We start from the raw sequence: 19,553 nt of genomic DNA, 5'->3' as shown, positions 1-19,553 counted from the left end.
ATGATTTAAGAAAATGTGAATGGGTGTGTGATAGATTTTGGTACCCTAACTCTTAATCCTCCAGTGACCCTGTTTGACCATGCTGTTGACTGGCAAAGAAATTTCAATCAATCAATCTAGTGCACTGTTAATTATTACAGGAAATCATCTATCTGGAAAATTTGAAATTGATGGTACTTTTAATGAGTGTGGAAAAAACCACCATGAAAAGTAGATTGTATATTTTGTCTTGTGTAATATTCGTTCATTGTTAGTGGTTACTTGTCCGTAATGATTTTTAGTACTGAAAAAACTGTGAAATAGTTGCTTATGTTATTTTATGTTCTATTTACTTTTGCAGAAGTTCAATTCAGGGTTCTGTTAGAGTCAATTGTGGTATTTTTGCTCCTTGAATTTTGAGCAAGCTCTTTGAACTAAAAACTTCACTTTAAAAAAAAGAAGTGTGTTGGTGCTATTTTGAATACACCAACTCATGTTCTGAGAGCATTGAAGAATTTATCAGGGGGAAAGATGAATTTTCTAATTGAGTACTATACTGTTCATTTGCATTCCTTTTTTAAAATTTTATTTTCAAGTTGCATACAATAGCAAAACAAACACTATACTCAAGCTGAACAGAAAGGAGAGATTACCTGTTGTAGAAACTTGTGAACTGCAAAATAGGACTATATACAATTTTGATATTGCATCATCCTCATTCTCATAGTTGCAACGGAACTAGGGAGGAGAATTGGAGTATACGCAGAAGATAAATACAAGGCCAGGCTACTGGAAAGGAAAGACAAGGACATTTTAAATCTTCATATAATTCGTTCAGGAAGGCCCATGATGCAGCATCCCCTTCCGATCTTATCCACCTTTTCATACTGTCTGTGAACCTTCCTTTAAGGCATAATGAAATTCTAAGAACACAGCTGATTCATGAGTGAGCTGGTGGTGGTGGTGATCATTTTAAGAGGATAGTGACAAGCATGAGCCCCGGATGCCCCATGTATAGCCAGCAAGCAACAGAGATTCTGGTGGCATATTATGCAAGGTTGGCATATACGAGTAGAATTACCCATCCAGTTTGAATCAGTTCCGACCATTCACTCTGAGTGCAACTATTTTACTATATATTAGGTGTATGGTATAAATATGAGGGCAGATCAATAAATAAGATAATGGGACCCCTTACTGCATAAATTAATGCAATTTCTCAAAACACTTATAAGATGCAGTGGAGTAGTTGGTACATCCTTCTTACACATTGTATATTTGTCTAAGTTCTTTTTTTACATCTCACCGACACAGATCTTATGGGAACAATAGGACAGGAAAGGGTCAGGAGTGGGAAGAAAGTGGCCGTGGCCTTAATTAAGGTACTGCCCCAGCATTTGCCTGGTACGAAAGTGGGAAACCACGGAAAACCATCTTCAGGACTGCTGACAGTGGGGTTTGAACCCATTATCTCCCAAATACTGGATACTTGCCACACTTTAGCGACTGCAGCTATTGAGCTCAGTAGTACTTGTTTTTTACGGTATAACAAGACATCTAGAGATGGAAGTATTCCGGGTCAAATGTCCGACATGATGCAACAGCTCACTGAAAATCACTGTTGGGTCTTATCCTCTTCCTCAACAGTTCGTCGATGCCTTGTCTGGACAAGATAGTCCATTACCACCCAGTGGCAGCATCTTAGGTGTGCAGCTGACACAGTGTGCTCTGGTGTTGTAGTGCTCCAATATGATGCCCATTCACAACAGAACAGATTGTTTTCTACAGCATTTTGAGGTGCTGATGTGACTTTTGGATCTCGCCACTGATCTAGAAATTGGACGTAATTTCCATCAGACCCACTGTTTATCAGCCGATGTTTGGATGGTATAACATATTACGTGTGGTGTTCATAAGAAGAACTAATGATTTGTTGTTCTATTTTGGTGTGAAATTGGAATGAAATAGAAAATAGTCTGCTTGTAGGAGTCCATATTACCTTATTATTGTACCACCTACAGTATGTATATAGTGGCCTTCTACAGTTGATCTTTCATTGCCTACATACATGATGATTCCCTCGAGTTGCCGCCTGTCCTACGTGCCATGTGCCGGTAAAATATGGCGTGGTCGCAGTCACACCGTTCCCATCCACCTGTAGAAAACCCATCAACTTCAGTGATTGGATTATCAGATTGAAAGCCCCATGATGAAAATACTCTTCCTCAGGCTGTAGACAAACTTTGTAGCACGTGTTGGTATTCTGATTTACCTTTTGCAATTAAGCCGTATAAATCTTCAAAATTTCATTGTGAATTGCATTTTTCAGTTCCTTTATGGTGTGGGGGTTACTTCTATACACTGTCTTTCAAAATACCCCATAAATAAAAGTCGCAAGATGTTAAATTAAGAGAGTGAGCTGGCGATAAACCTGCATTATGTTACAGCACATACTGTCTGTGATTCAATGAATGCAGTGCATGTTGTTTTTGGGGCCTTTCATATTCATTCAGTCAGAAAACTCAGTCGGTATTAAATCTGTGCTTTGGTCAAAATTAATGGTGTCTTTAAGAGAATTGGCCATACGATTCCTGTAGCACTAATAGCACACCAGACTTATATTTTAAGGTCATGATGTACGAGTTTCATGAATTATGGTAATTCTTGTATTTTCACGTAACCAGTACTGATTATTTTGCAAATTTACACATCTATACAAATAAAACCATACCTCAAGATTTAGTTTGCCACTATTGACAGACTGAAGAAAGCAGTTGCAATAATGTTTTCTTGTGGTTGGACCTCTTGCGCTTAAACTTTGCACTTCTGTGACTTTTAAAGACTTAAATTACAGTTTTCTTGCTGCCTGCCATGCAGAAGAAAATGAAACCTCGCTTTGCTGAGCCAGTTTCCTTAAATTTTTTCATGGGTGGGGGGGGATCACCTCAATTTTGCAAATATCCTGAATTTTTTTCATTAGTTAAGATTGATGTTTTTCATATTTTGTTTAGCACTGAACCCACACGTTTCAATTTATTCACAATTTTCTTAATTCTGTAATGTGTTGGCATTCGCACTCCAGGAAATTGTGGAATTCTCTTCTCACTTTCTCAGCAGATTTGTGCTTTAAAAATCTACAGCACATGAAAATACACTGTATGTTCAGTCTTCAGCCCTAAGACTGGTTGGATCCTCAACAGCTCCGCCATCAGCTGTCATAGATGGCCTAGGCATCACTGAAGAGGCATACTAGACTGCTCAACACTTAATTCCAAAGCCATGAAACACAATAAACCTATAAATTACTGCTGTTTAAAAAGCAATTGCATTGTACGCAAGCTTAGGCTGCTCGTCCACTGGAAGCGACTACATGCAATTACGAGATGAGGCGACTACAGGCGACTGATTCATGCGACTACTCGTGACTGGGGTCGTCCACTGCAAACGACTTCGTGCGGCTTTCAGTTGGCATCTGTACTCCATACAGGTCTGTGTGTATTTCCATAGTAGGCATCGAGTTACGAAGGTTGGAACTTAAATAGTAGCAACTATTTGTTTACAACAGATACAAAAAAAGTTGCATGTTAGCAACCTTTACTGGCCTTCATTGTAGTCACCAGCATTGTGCATAACCCGTTGCCAGTAATGTGGAAGTAGTAGTATACCTTTAGCAGAGCTTGTTCTGTTGATGGTGCAAATGGAGCGGTCTACGGCCTGTTAAATCTCTGCAACAGTTCTGAAGCGAATGCCACGAAGGGGTTCCTTCATCTTCGGAATCAAATCGATCACTGTCCAGTAACGCGGCAAGAGCCTGCCTGCACTTCTTCACTGACGCTCGTAGGACGACCTGCCCGATGAATGTCTGCCACAGTTTGCCGACCATCGTTGAAGGCTTTTACCCAATGTGCCACTGTTCTGTAAGGCAATGCAGATTCCCCGCAAGCCTCTTGAAGACCTTGATGACACTGTCGTGTTGTACGACCTCTGGCACATTCAATCTTGATCCAACTCAGTTGTTCCTGTTTGGAAAACATGGTGACAGCGTTATGTTAGACCGCTAGCTCACAAGTGACTCGGTTTCTCTCGCTTGTGCGCTCGCTGGTGATGGGGGAAGGCCGAGTCCATTTGCTCTAAGGTAAGGTAGGTATGTAACCAATGTGTGCTACCAGCGACAGTATTAGACTCCGTTGCATAGCGTCTCCACAGCAGCGTTGCCACTATTCAAGTTCCAACCCTCGTATTAAACGTATTAAATATTCTGTGAGATGGATGATGAGGATTTAGTTTACATTCTGGAGAGTCCCTACCTGATGAGGCGCCGGAGGAAAAATCGCAAAGGAAGACATCGGAGCTGGGTAAACTCAATACTAGCTAAAACGAAGTCAATGGGCGAATTCCATCATCTGTACAATGAACTGGACAAAGACCCCCAGAACTTCTTTGATTATTATCAGATGCATCCAGAAACGTTCAGTATATTTTGAATGCAGTAGATTCAAAAGTAGCCAAAACGTCAAATTTCAGGGAGACAATAACACCTCTGGAATGTTTAACTGTTATTAAAAAGTGTTGATATTTTTTTATTTATATTTATTAAGAATCAAAGATCAAATTAAGTATGCAATTTAATTTATCAGTGTAAGATACAAAAATGAGAGAAAAGCACACTATCCATAAGAAAAAAAAGTAAAAAGGGTTAAACAGAAATATGAAACCTTCAGATTTAATTTGAAAAGTCTCAATGTTTTTAATCGTACTCTCTTATAGGTACTGTTTCCACTAAATTTGCTTTTTTCATTTCCTTTTCATTTTATATTACAACAGGAACTGCATATGTTCTCATATTGAAATTATATATAAATAATAATAATAAAGTTATTTGTTTATGAACTGCTAACTACATTTTTATGGTTTTTGAAGACGCCGAGGTACGGGAATTTTGTCCTGCACAAGTTCTTTTACTTGCCAGTAAATCTACAAACACGAGGCTGACATATTTGAGCACTTTGAAATACCACAGGACTGAGCCAGGATCGAATCAGTCAAGTTGGGCTCAGAAGGCCAGTGCTCTACCGTCTGAGCTACTCAGTCCAGCATATTGTATAAATAATAACGTTTATCTTTAATATTTCATAGTGGTGTTCATCCACAACCCGCACTTATGAACTTTTCCTTATCTACATCCATGACAAATGTAGTAATGATAAAAATAATGTTGCGTATGATGACGGCAGACAACCGGATGCCTGCAGGAATTGTGGAGTACAGGTGACTACGTGCGGCAAATCCTATAATTGCTGCTCAAGGTCGCTTGCAGGGGACACGGTTCCGTTACAATCTTCGCTTTGGGATCAGTCGTGCTAGTACGCACGTAGTCGCCTGATCTCGTAGTAGCTTCCAGTGGACAAGCAGCCTTATAGCAGACTAGCTAAGACCATGACATCATTGGGCGAGCAAAATGGGTCAAGCAGCTATTGCACCATCCACTTGTCCATGTGGGGAAAACCAGCAACTCGATTAAGGCTCGCGCTGTATATTGATACGGTAATTTTTTTTTAAGTTAGCCGACTTCATGATTAGTGATTCCATTATATTGTTCCCTAATAATAATAATAATAATAAAATTGCTCTTAATCTCTATTTTTCCTCTCCCAGCTTAACATCACTGGTGGAGATATGTTGGAGAGCATCCAGCTGGAACTCTTGTATCTTCCAATGTTGATACATAAGAAAGAGTTGATGGTATGTGGTATTTATCAAAACATGGGGCCAATGAGACATTGAGAAAATGTAATACAGCCCGATAGAAATACACACAATGGGCACTTTAATAACATTTTGAGCTACCACCCTGAGAGATCTGACAGATAACCTGTTATACATTTGCTCTTCCTGGGATAAAGTATCTTTTTTTTTTTTTTTTTCCTAGGGGCTTTACGTCGCACCGACACAGATAGGTCTTATGGCGACGATGGGATAGGAAAGGGCTAGGAGTTGGAAGGAAGCGGCCGTGGGCTTAATTAAGGTACAGCCCCAGCATTTGCCTGGTGTGAAAATGGGAAACCACGGAAAACCATCTTCAGGGCTGCCGATAGTGGGATTCGAACCTACTATCTCCCGGATGCAAGCACACAGCCGCGCGCCTCTACGCGCACGGCCAACTCGCCCGGTGGATAAAGTATCAATCCAGTGCTCGGTCATCATGGTATAGTGCAATAATGGTAGTTGACGGGGCCAGGCTGGAGATCATTTGCTGTATAGAGCCCGTGTCTGAAGCCTTGTGGACCAGATTGGAAACAGTACACCATGCAAAGCGTGCTACGTTCCCCTTTTAGCATTGGGACGCACATTATCGCGCTGGATGACAGAAACAACTCTCATCACTGAATATACCATCACTCTCCATCTGCCTCTCCTCTTTCACTTGACACCACCAATGACATTCTCAGCTATAGCTATGAGGGAATGTCGGGTAAACATGCCATTGGAAAGTGACCTCCAACAATTGATCGTGTGGGGCCACAGTGGCTCTGATTGTATTAACAAATGCCGTCCTGTCAGTCAGGGTGGTCTGTTCAATGTTTTTAGCAGCTACTAGTGGGGCACGTCTGATGAAGGAATCCTCTGCCTTCTACTGGCTCCACTGTTGTATGTCACCACCCACAGGACATGCAGTTCTGTGGAATGCCTAGGCCCACTATATGTCTGCACCCAAAGACGCTCAATTAATTGTGCAATAAATGTTCACTGTTGTCTTGGAAATGCAGACACATAGTACAAGGGAATTCTACACCCAGCTACGTTCTTTCTGTTGTCAGATGGCTTGCTAGGTGGTATTTGATCACGTGGTTATAGACAGTTGCCTGTGTGCTGTGACCTTCGAACTATGATCAGTGTGCCCTGTGCACATAAACATATTGTGAGCTGTGAAACCCATTTGGTTGTGGATGTATACTTGATGCTCTTAAGTGGATTGTCTGCCAATGTATTAGAATGTATTCTCTGAAATTTAAGTGACTCATAAAGGAGATCCTTTGTGAAACAGGTACTTGCTTCAAAGTGTAGGAATACAGACATGGAATTTAAGAAAGAAAAACAGTCTGATAACATAATAGGCCATGGGACTTCAATTATATAGCGTAGGATTGCAATACTTTTTAAAATTATGTTGAAAAGGGATGTGGTAGCAGAGTGATTTTTATCACTGGCTTCTCACAAGGCAGTCATGATTGAATCCTGATCATTGTATATGGGCTTTTTTTAAAATGAAAAGTAGTGTCCCTGTGGTTCAGTAAAACAAGGGGTCTCATGGTTGTGGTAATGATATCAACAGTTGTGTAACTACAAGCTTGCTTGGCAAGAAGTCTGTTTTCTGTATACTGTTTTTACCATTGCAGTATAATTTAAATTCAAATTGGTGGTTTGCTGTGGTAAATGTAACTTAAAAGCTTTTCAGTCTGTCAAACGCACTACTTCAATATAAATATTACACTATAACATACCTGTTTAAAAACACAATATTGAACCAAACCAAACCCCATGGCGCAACAGCCCAGAAGGGCCATGGCCTACCAAGCTCGGAAGCCTGCAGATGAGGTGTCATGTGGTCAGCACAACAAATCTTCTTGGCCGTTAGTCTTGGATTTTTAGACCGGGGTCGCCATCGCAGAGTCAGATAGCTCCTCAATTGTAATCACATAGGCTGAGTGGACCTCAAACCAGCCCTCAGATCCAGGTAAAAATTGCTGACCTGGCCGGGAATCGAACCTGGAACCTCCAGGTAAGAGGCAGGAAATCTACCCCTACACCGCGGGGCCGCACGATATTGAACCCGGAATGAAAATGCAAAGAATGACATCAGATTTCACCAAGTCACACTCAATATTTGAAAGTATTTATCTCTATCCAAACGACTATGAAATTGAAATCTTCCTTCTTAATAGTTTGGTATGGAGATTATACTGTCAGATTACCTTTCTGTTATTCCTCATAGAAATGAGTAGATGTTTCCAGACTCAACCAGTCAAAGAGCTGACTGTGTGTCTCATGGGTTGACTGTCCAAGCGGAATCAATTCATGCACCTATTAAAAAAAAAAAATTTAGCAACATGATATTGATTAATCAACTGACTAACCTTTATCAACACCCTTGCTTCTAGACTAGTTTCTTGCTTTGATATGACTTTCTATGCACATATCCTGGCGTAATGGCTGGTTTGTTGTGTAGTGTGCACATGCACCTTACTGTGATTGGAGGAAGCCGTGACTTGCCCTGTAGGGGTTTGGTAACGTGGTAGGCTTGTGACAACATTTTGAGGTCGGTGGCTAAGAGCTGCTTGTCTTGTGTAACTGTGGAGTTTGCAGTATGAGACAGGAAGATTGTCCCAGTAGATGAAGTAGGCCTATTCTATCCTTTTCATTTCCTACATTTGATGGTGAATTGAGTAGCTCTTCAGATCTAAGATTTGGAACATGTTTCCATGTGCTGAACTTTTGATATCCATTGGCATATTACATAACTCTCAATTTTTTACATTGTTTTCCATTGACTATACACGATTTCTACTTGGAATGTTTATGAAGAACAGATGTATTCATGAGCATTCGTTGGATGTTCTCACATTGTTTCAATACAAAATTCTTACATTCCATTCCTCTGTTTTTTTTAACTTAGGGCTGTAGTGAACTGTTGTAGCAAACTGTAATGCATTTTACCAACATTACTAATGTAGTTAGCAAGGTTACATTTGTTCTACAAATATCGTGCATATATATCATGTCATAATGTCGTTAAAAATGTTCCTTTCCCGGTGTAGCCATGCCTTTGTGCAACATAGTCCGCGGTATCTGCTGCCGTATCAGCTCAGTACTTGACCAACATGCCATTCCTCATCACCTGAAGTTTTTTATCTTCACTGCACTGTATTCCCCTCCTGTCACCACTCAGACATTGGCCCTTGGAGTACTCCATATGCACTATCAAAGTTGGAATAAGAATACTTTTTTTTTTTGGTTTATTAGTATATTCATTAGCTGCATGCTCCATTACAATTTAAGTAATACTGCATGCATTAATGATCTTTTTGTAGTCATGATTACATTTTTCTTTTTGTTATGTTACCTATACCTACTTGTTTGATTTTAGTGTGTCTAGCCTAGGTACATCATGTTACAATTCTTTAAGTTCTTTCTTGACTTAACTATTCCCTATATCAGATTATCAAAATTGATGCGCTTCACAAATAGTTTAAAGAATTTCAAGTATTTATCTATAAGTTCATTCTTGCTTGTAGGCCAGTGGCCTCATGAGTTGATTACATTTGTCTTCAGGTTTATCCTTTCATGTTTTAATAATTCACATTCATATAGGATGTGGTCCACAGTTTGAGTTTCATCACCACACCGACACGTTGCATGCTTATCCGTAAGAATGAAAGCTTTTCAATATCCTCAGTTTCCTTTTATTCCTGAAAAAGTATCAGTAATATTTTGTAGGGCAGGGATTGATTGATAACTCCATGCAGATGGTATTTTGTTTCGAAATATATTAAAGCAAATCGACAGCTCATGTTACAGTTTATCAAGTTATAAGAAAAATATATTTCTGGTGGTTTGATCCAATGCTGTTACTGATTGCATCCCCATTAGCAACCTGTTTTTTAAACTTGCATCACTGCGGTAAAACTTCACTCTTAATGAATACTAGCTGTTGACTCCATCATTGACAGGTTAGTTTTTATACAGTTGCAGTGGTAATACCATCTAGCAAGGATGGATGGCAGTCAGAGAGCACGTCTCAGTGAACAGTCAGTGTAATGTTATTGTCGATCAATTTTATGAGCTTACCACGTTTTAGGCAACCACATTTAGTTTTCTTCTGGCTCGGCAATGTTAGGGCATCCAAGGTGAAGAGAGTCTTTCATTTCCACTTTCCTTCACGACTTTCTTTTCTTTTTTAAATAGTTATTTTAATTATTTTGATTGATATGGGGTAATGCTCACGCAGTTTTGTACTTTATAAAAACAATAACGGCAACAACCATGATTGCCATTTAACTAGTTACCATGACAGCTGAATGATATTTCCATGTGATGTCCGGTGTTTATGGACTTGGCACTAAAACTCTAAAATTGGTAAATTTCTCGTTATAGCTCGTGATAATAAAAATGTATGAGATATATATGATCGGAAGTTGTAGTTTCTATAACTTTTGTTAGTGGTATGTACAGATTTTAGATAGAACAAATATTTCTGGAGATAATGGGAAGTTTGTGACAAACGTAATAATCACAAAATATTATTATTCGTAAGGGTACATAAATTACATTTTACACAACTTTTATAACGTACAGTTTTTTTGATACAGCTTACATTAAGGGAGAAATTTGACATTTTCTATTTTGGTCCCCTTGATATTGCTACAACACTGAATACTAATCAAATAATATAGCCTAATACACTCTCCGGATACCCCTAAACTTAAAAATATAGTGTTTCAAGATATTCTGTCTAACTGTTGTCCTGCAATGTTCACGCAGACGACCAGACAGACAAAAATTTAACTGTACCCACTTTCAACTTTGTATACCAAAACAGAGATAAAAACAAAGTATGAAGCAAAAATGTGTAGTGTACAGACAAAAATTATCATTTTATTTATATAGATAATGAACTATTATATGTATATACATAAAATAAGAGTTTTGTGTGTACATTGCTCAGAATTTTGGAAGAATTGTATTTCTGTATCGGTCGTGTCCTCAGTAACAAGGAAATAATTTAATTTAATGCAGCCAATGGCCATGGGCAACACGCGTCTTGCACAAAGCTCACAAAAGGGAAACTAGCGCAGCTATCCCGGAAAGATTGCAAATTGACATGGTTATGTGAGGTTTTCAAACTGTGACTAAGGAGATGCTCCAAGGAGGAGAAACTGTATGGATAAGATACTAAACTTCTTGGAGAACAAATTGGAGGGAAAGGTCAGAGAACAAATAGAGAATATTCTACCTAAAGAAGTGGAAAAATACCTTCCTAGACTGACAGTCGTTAAATGGAAGGCGCCACTCCCCCATGCAACTGGGACGGAGACAACATCTAAACAACATCAAGACGGTAATCAACAGGAAACTACCGGAATGACGCTGACTCAAGACCTAATACGGAATACAAACGATTCTGGGATAAAGGACAAGGCCATACAGAATGAAGATACAGCTTTCGGCAACCATCTGTTAGAAGAAGAGCATACATTGGAGAAGGTAGAAAGATGAAGGCACAGGAAAAGCAACACCCCTATAATGGGCACGAGAAAGGTAGAAGGAAACACACTTAAAGTAGGTGACCGAGCAGCATGGCTGTATGTAGATCGTCTACACCATTCAACAGATAAGGTATAATATCGTACCTAGAGGAGAATGGCACAGTGGAAGGAAGGTTCGACTGTGATGAGCTCACTACACGGGGCAAGAACAAGGCATTTAAAGTAGGAATACCATTTGAGATGTTGGATGTAGTCGCCCAACCACAGTACTGGCCGATCGCCATAAGACCTATCTGTGTCGGTGCGACGTAAAGCCCATAGCAAAAAAAAAAAAAAAAAAAAAAAAAAAAAAAAAAAAAAAAAAGTACTGGCCGAAAGGAGTGACAGTGAGACGGTTCGTTCATCCCTTTCGAAGAAACACACAAGACGGTGCACGACTCCACCAATAATGACTGTAACGGACTAAGAGAGAAGAGTGATAGGAATTTTACACCATACAAGAAACTCCGATGTTTAACTTGGAAAACAGGACTAAAGAACGCTTATAGCTCATGAAGTCAAGATCGATTGGATACCTATGATATTGTAGTATTATTAGAAACCCTTTTTAACTGAGGAATGGACTCCACCAGATCAGTACGCGGTCCACATACTAGCAACGCAGGGGCCGAAAGGGCGCCCAAAAGAAGGTATTTCATGTTTAATAAGTCCAGGTCTATCACCTTTTGAACTGATTCTTTAAAATGAGAATGTTTTAGTTGTAAAAACTACAGTGTGCACCATAATGTTGTATACTTCCCACCAGACACCCATTAAAGTATCATAATAGAGGAATGTAGCACGGCCTTCAGTAACATAAACAAGAATGAGCCCTTCATAATGACTGCTGATCTGAACTGTAGAATAGATTATCAGACTACGAAGACAAAACTCGTTCTAGATTCCCTATAAATAGAGGGTTTGGACCTTCTTAATGATCCAGAGAAAAAAAAACATACTTCTCATATAACGGTAGCAGCACAATCAACCTCATCTTCTCAAACATGAAGGGACTCAACCTCAAGAAACAGTTCTTGAAGACGTAATTGTCAGGAAGCACTTGCCAGTAGAGACGACCTTCATCATAGACAGAGGATATGACGGGGTTTTACACCCACGACAAGAGATGAATTGATTGATAGTGCCCTCCTGGCTGAGGAATTAGCAAGAACACCAGATCTCTTAGAGAGGAAACGTTTGGGAAATCTGAATGAAGCAGTACATATAGAAAATATGCTGGAAAACTCAAAGGTAACAGAACGATCAAACAAACGAGCTAAACCATGATTCAATGCTGCTTACAAGTAACCATGCTGCTTGCTACCGGGCAAGGAGGAATGCATTAGATGCTCTACATAAAGTGACTAGATTTCAAACAGAAACAAATGACATTCTCAACACTAAGGAGGCTTTACAAGAAGGTTATTAAAGAAGCCAAGGAAGCATTCCAGCGTATAACCAAAATTAAATTGATAGAAAGAGCGGAACAAAATCTCTATAGGGTTCAGCAACCAAAATTCCCAAGGCACATGACAATGGAAACGTGGACATTACATTTCAGTAAGGTACTACAGGCCAAAGACTCCAGGCCATCCAAGAACAACAATAACAACATTACCATTACCTGGCTGTTCACAGAAGACAAGGTAGAGGAGGCAATTCGGAAAAGTAAAGAACACAAGTCTTGTGGCCCAGGTAACGTATTTAATGAATACTTGAAACAGAGCATTACAAAGCTCAAAGCAGCTTGGACATCAGTTATGAATCAATGCCTCATAAGAGGATCCATTCCAGACAGATGGATGTAAGCCACACTAAAGGTACTATACAAGGGGGAAAAGAAACCATGAGGATCCACATGCTTACAGGGGTATTGCATTAGAATGCATTCCGTTTAAAATACTGACTAAGCTCCTTGAAAAAAAAAAAAAAACGAACAGAACTTGTGGACCGTGTGATACCGGAAGAGCAATTTGGGTTTCGAAGGGGCAGATCTACTTTACATGCTGTTCAGTACTTACAAAATGACATACTAGAAACAACAGGGAGACAGAAGCAAAAACTACATGTTGCTTTCATCGACTTCTCAAAGGCCTTTGACTCGGTCAACAGAACATTACTGATAGAAAAACTTGAGCCGCTTATTGGAAGTGATAATGCCCTATTTGTTCTGATACGAAATATACTTGCAGAGAATTACATACTAATTAACAACAACTTGACAACGTCCTTTCCGATGGAACAAACAACAGGACTGCTTCAGGGGCATCCGTTGAGCCCAATCCTGTTCAACGTAGCCACCATGGACGCAATCGGGAGAATAAGTGCGGAGAATGTAAACATTTATATCTATGCGGATGATATGGCAATTGAGTCTTCGTCCAGTGAAGATCTACAAACAGCTTTTGATAGATTAGTGGAATTGGCAGGTAGAAATGATTTACAGCTGAATGCAAGTAAAACGGTAGTCCTGGCGTTCAGATGAGGGGAAAATTGCACTGAAAGACACAGTTTATTATAACAGTGAGAGATTATTGACGCCCACCTCCTTTAAGTACCTGGGAATGACTCTACAGGTCACGGGTACCAGTTTCACACTAATATAAAAGACAAGGTCGCTGCTGCGGTAATAGCCATGAATGAAATCGAGCATCTGGAGAGTCTCTCAGCGGATACAGCGATGAAGCTCTTTAAAGTGAAGATCTCACCAATAGCGAGTTACGGACTAAATCTAATATGGGACCATCTTACCAAGAGTAATTTAAGAGCTTTAGAGAAGACGAAAGCTGTTTATCTAAAGAAAGTTCTAGGCCTATTTAAATTTACTCCCTCACGATTGGTATACAAACTATTAAGAGAAAGGTTCTTCATAGAGGACTTGCAAGAGTGGATGCTACTACATTCTACTCCTGCCTACAACAGTGTTCTACAAGAACTTTATTCAAAGAAAAAGGAAATATGGATGCCATGACGACTCAAGATTGGAAACAATCAAATTATGAGCTACGACATGTCATGACACGATTTGCTGTACATGGCTTCCTTCACAGAATATGTGACCATACGAAACATCATGATCCACAGGAGGATTGTATGTGTTGGCTGTGCAAGAATCGTTGTGATCGCTATCACCTCCAGGAATGTGGAAAAAGAGTGGTGTCCTTGACCAAATTTTGTAGTGACTAACACAGAGAACTACATATGGTGTTCTAAGTGAACATTTATTCCATGTATTTACGTAACAAGGAAATGCCCTTTTTAAATTTCTGTCTGTGTGTATGTATGTGCATCACGAGAAAACGGCTGAAGAAAATTTAATGAAGGTATATAAATTCAGGGAATAAGTCTCTACAATCTAGGCCATAAAAAAATGTTATTCATGCTGAGTGAAATAGTAGTTCAGGGGAAGGCCTAAAATTTAATTCTCAAATATATGTTGTTAGTGGTCCTATCAATAAATATTATATAACTAAAGTTATATAGAATTAAATTTCCGTTCATTCATGCCTTATACATTTTTACCGCACTGGCTATGATAACAGAATTTGATGAATTTGGATTTTTGTGGCATAGTCCATATCAGCGTAGAGTCACAAGAAAATGGGTAAACAGATTTTAATGAAAATTGGTATGTAAAGTAGGGGAATCAGGAACTAGAGTCTACGCTATAAATAATGTTTGTTTATAAGATGGCCTAATATCACAAAGTCACAAGAAAACAAATGTGAAGGCCTACAATGCAGAAAGCTCATAAAATTGATTAACATTACATTGACCATTGTTTGTTGTGTGATGTGCTTTGTGTCTTTTGCTGCCACTCGTCTCCGATATATGGGATTACTGTTGCATACAGAGTATAACAGCCTGCCTGAATATTGGCGAGAAGTAGCTGGTGGTTTGAATTTCTCTCTTCTTTAGCATGCCATTCCTGTGGTTCATAAATTTTCTGATACTACGGTACTTAACACACTGGTTCATCATAGCATTCCAGCTATTTAATCCCTACTCTGAGGCACTGATCAGAATAACGGAATAATGGCAGAGGATTGTTCGCAGCTGTCTGCAGTCTGGTCATTCCAGCACTGGAACTTTGGACTGTTAGATCGGCAGAGTAGTACTGTTCCTTAAAAGAAAATGTGCGGGTTTTTTTCCTTTGATAGAGTATTTTGTATGATAACACTGCTTTTAATCGCTACATTCCTACTGATGTCATTGTAATGTCGTATGTTTACTTCAGTTGGGTAAAGCACAAAGACAGTCTTCCTGAAAATTCTGTAGCAAAGCACAGGTACATCAGCCAGTTTAAGTATAAATTTTATGATAACTCCATTTATAAAACTGAAAAATTAGCCATAACTTCAAACATAGTCATGTATCTAATATCTGAAACAGTGTATTTAACTTCACTGAAAAAAAAATCAATCAATCAATCATGTTTGCCAGGCCCATACCCAGTTTTTTTTTTTTTGGGGGGGGGGGGGAGGGGCAAGACCCAAACTACTATTAGATGTGACCATCAGTGCTATAGTAGTCTTTTATTCAGAGACAAAATTGAAATATTTCGGTGCAGATTAACACAAAATAATCAACTCGCTTATAAACTTAACTGAAGGCACTGGGGTTATTGCGACTGCAAAGAAGGCAATTAGGGCCGATCACCTAGATGGTCATAGGCCCCTTTAAACAACAATCATCTTCATCACAAGGTGATTATTTTGGAGTTGGTTACTTCTGCATGGCGGTTTATTTACGGGAGTGCAAGTCCGGTGGCCTGTCCTGTCCAGTGGTGCTGCTCAATTAAGTTTTGAAGAGTCTGAAACTAGATAAAACAGATGTATAGAAATTCTGAATAGTTGACACTGCCCTATTGATATCTGAGGATCAATTATTGTGAATAAAGACTGAATTTTATTATTATTATTATTATTATTATTATTATTATTATTATTATTATTATTATTATTATTATGATTGTTGTTGTTGTTGTTGTTTAAAGGGGCCTAACATCTGGGTCATTCGTCCAAGACTGAGTTTTACTGTTAGAAGTTCTGTTTCACTGAATAAGCACTGCTATGCACAATTTTACTGTGATAGGTTCTTTAAAAGCTCACATTGTTTAAATTTTCCTTAGTCCAATTGGTGGATAGGGTATGCAATCCCTGCTCACCCATCTCCTATGTTGCTGATTTTATAGTCCCCATGGACTATTTCAATGTGTCAGGTGCAGCCTTGTGATGATGATGATTATGATCTGATATTTCCTGAAATAGGTTTTCAGAGATCTATTATTTATTATATCTTGTTGAAATTGCAGATGACCACATGGACCCAAAATACTGTAAGAAGTCTATAGATTAATAGCCCACAGCAGTTATGAATAAAGGGAATTATTTTAATTTTTATCAGTCCTTGGACTAGTCTGATGTAACAGATTGAGTTGGCCGTGCGGTTAGGGTCGCATAGCTGTGAGCTTATGTTCAGGAGATGATGGGTTTGAATCCCATTGAAGGTGGTTTACTGTGATTTCCCATTTTCACACCAGGCAAATGCTGGCGCTGTACCATAATTAAGGCCATGGCCGCTTGCTTCCCAATCCTAGCTCTTTGCCATCCTTGTGTTGCCGAAAACCTTTGTGTTAGTGCATCATTAAACCACTACCAAAAAAAAATAGTTTGAAGCAGTTTTCCATGTCCCACCCTACTCTTCCAAATAATCACGTCACTACAGACTGTCCAGCCCTCCAGATTCAACAAGCCAGTCTCTCCGAGCAATCCATGCTCTCCTAGGGTTTTTTGCCCATATCGCCTCGCCATGACTTTGGCAAATAAATTACCCATGTGTCATTACCGGTCTTCTGAGGAGATACCATGACATTATGGTATTTCCCAGTTGATGCCGTTTTCCACACCACCCTATTCTGGACCAACCTATTCATCCTTATATAACTGGTACATCCTACCTAATCTGTTTTGTCATACTGATGCCTTGGTTTCCGTCGACCATTTTTATCCTGTATGTTAAATATCAAAAAGAAAGATTTGTTTGTGCTTTGCAACACATTGTGTTAACATGAGGATCAAAGTTTGTCTCTATATTCTGACAGATCCTTTCAATGCTGTGAGGGCAACAGCATGGATGGTATCTTTGTTTATTTTGAGTCTGTTGCAGAAGGCAACAAAGAAAGACATAATATTGTGCCTCTGACTCTGACCATAAGTGCCACAGTTTCATGGTTCCTGAAGCGATATTTATTAAGATACTAGAGGTTACATGGATTGTATCTATAGCTAAACCTCGATAAACTATTCAGGATTGTATCTCTTTCTTTTTGAGACTAGTTACCCAGGATGGTTTTCATGGATATATATCGAATATAATGCAGTGCTATTTCTGCCTTTGACTAGACTACCGGTATTTCAGTATTCAAATATTTAATTTTGTGCTACAGGAGTAGGTCAGTCACACACTTTGCTATGTTGGAGCCAGTGATGGAGGGTTGAGGTATAATGTGGTAACAGATCTTCACTTGCCCATTCTTATTTCATAATTATGTATATATAAGAATAATTAATACAGTATATAAAACAGACCTTACTAGGCACCCAAATGAAGTACCAGGCAGCCCTGGTTCTCTTGTTTAGCATTATAAAAAGAAATCAGTAATATTTAGGCCTCGCAGCCTAATGGTATGTTGAACGTGTGATTCATAATCTGTAGAACTTAATTCTGTAGACAAGAGAGATGTAAAATTTTAAATCACAATAAAGTATGCAAATCATGATATTCAAGTGTGAGGCTCTTTTTTCCTGCCGTAAATTATCCTCGGCAATTTTTAGCATTCACCCATTGTTCTTGCATTTAGGCTATATTTGAACTGTTTGCCCCATCTTGTACAGCTTTAGTAGCAGTGAAAAATACAAGGCATTTTCCATGATCTAGAACTCTTGCATTATCCTCGTTAACGAGCGGCATATAAAGTGATCCAGGTCAGTGTCACCACCTGAATTCCGAAGACTGTATTGTAGCTACTTTTCTGTATACACTTGTGTTTACACATCTGTTAACCAGAAATCTAAAAGGCCGTGATGTGCAGACAATGGTTGTTGTGAACACCGCAATATTCTCCTCAATGACCCTGAAAAATTGCAGCATCCATTCACTGTAGAGTAAACATCCAAACTTCGGTGTGCTGCTGCATCACTGCTATTGGAGAATGAGACATACGAATACAGCTTAGTGGCGCAGTAAGGAGAAATTAGTACCACTTCTATGCTAACATTGGCACTTTATGTTGCCAAGGGTCTGTCAGTCATCAATGTAGATAGTGTAAAAGTAATAACATACTGTTTTGAAAGTCTTTCGTGGTAGATTTATGTAAAGATGTATGTATGTATGTATGTATGTATGTATGTATGTATGTATGTATGTATGTTGAACCCTCAGCTTGAAGGCTGGTTAGATCCCCAACAGTTCCACCATCAGCTGCCAGAGGTAACCTTGTTACCACTGAAAAGGCGTACTAGAGGAATGAGGTAGTTTCTGTTGCTTATATACACAGCCTGTCGAAAAAGTTAAGTATCCAAGAGTGGTCCAATATTATCCCATTGCTGTGTGAGTAAATGATTAGATTTACAAGGATCTGTTGTGTGTAGAATGCCCACCAGAGTGCATTCGTGATGGCACCATCCTGTTTTTGTAATTGTTACCAGTCAACTGCTATGAGTCAGACAGTTAAGCAAGACATGCAAAAAGGACTACATACAGTATGAAGCACCTGCTATATCTCGCAGATGCATTAGACAGCCTATCCACAAATTGACAGCATTTGACAGAGGCCGTGTTGTAGGACTACAATGAGGCTGGTTGGTCGTATCGTGCAATTGCCAGTCATATAGGCCATTCATATGTCACAGTGGCCCGATGTTGAACTCGGTGAGTACATGAGGGCACCCAGTCACATCATGCAGGTTCAGGTCGACCAAGAAACACCACCCTGAGGGAGGATCATCATATGATGCACCAAGCATTGCCGGATCCCATAACTTCGGCACCCGCCATCCGCAAAGACTGTGTTTTAGCTACTTTTCTGTATACACTTGTGTTTTTACACATCTATTAACCAGAAATCTAAATGGCCGTGATGTGCAGACTCTACAACGTCCTGCGAGTTCCTGCACAGTGTCTCGACGACTCTCATCCGCCAGATTGGGGTCCTACCCCCCACCCATGCGTCACTTGCCATTGACACCAGAACACCAACGCCTGCATTTG

Source organism: Anabrus simplex, chromosome 1 (assembly GCF_040414725.1).
Source record: "Anabrus simplex isolate iqAnaSimp1 chromosome 1, ASM4041472v1, whole genome shotgun sequence".
NCBI lineage: Eukaryota > Metazoa > Arthropoda > Insecta > Orthoptera > Tettigoniidae > Anabrus > Anabrus simplex.
This window is presented reverse-complemented; position numbering follows the sequence as displayed.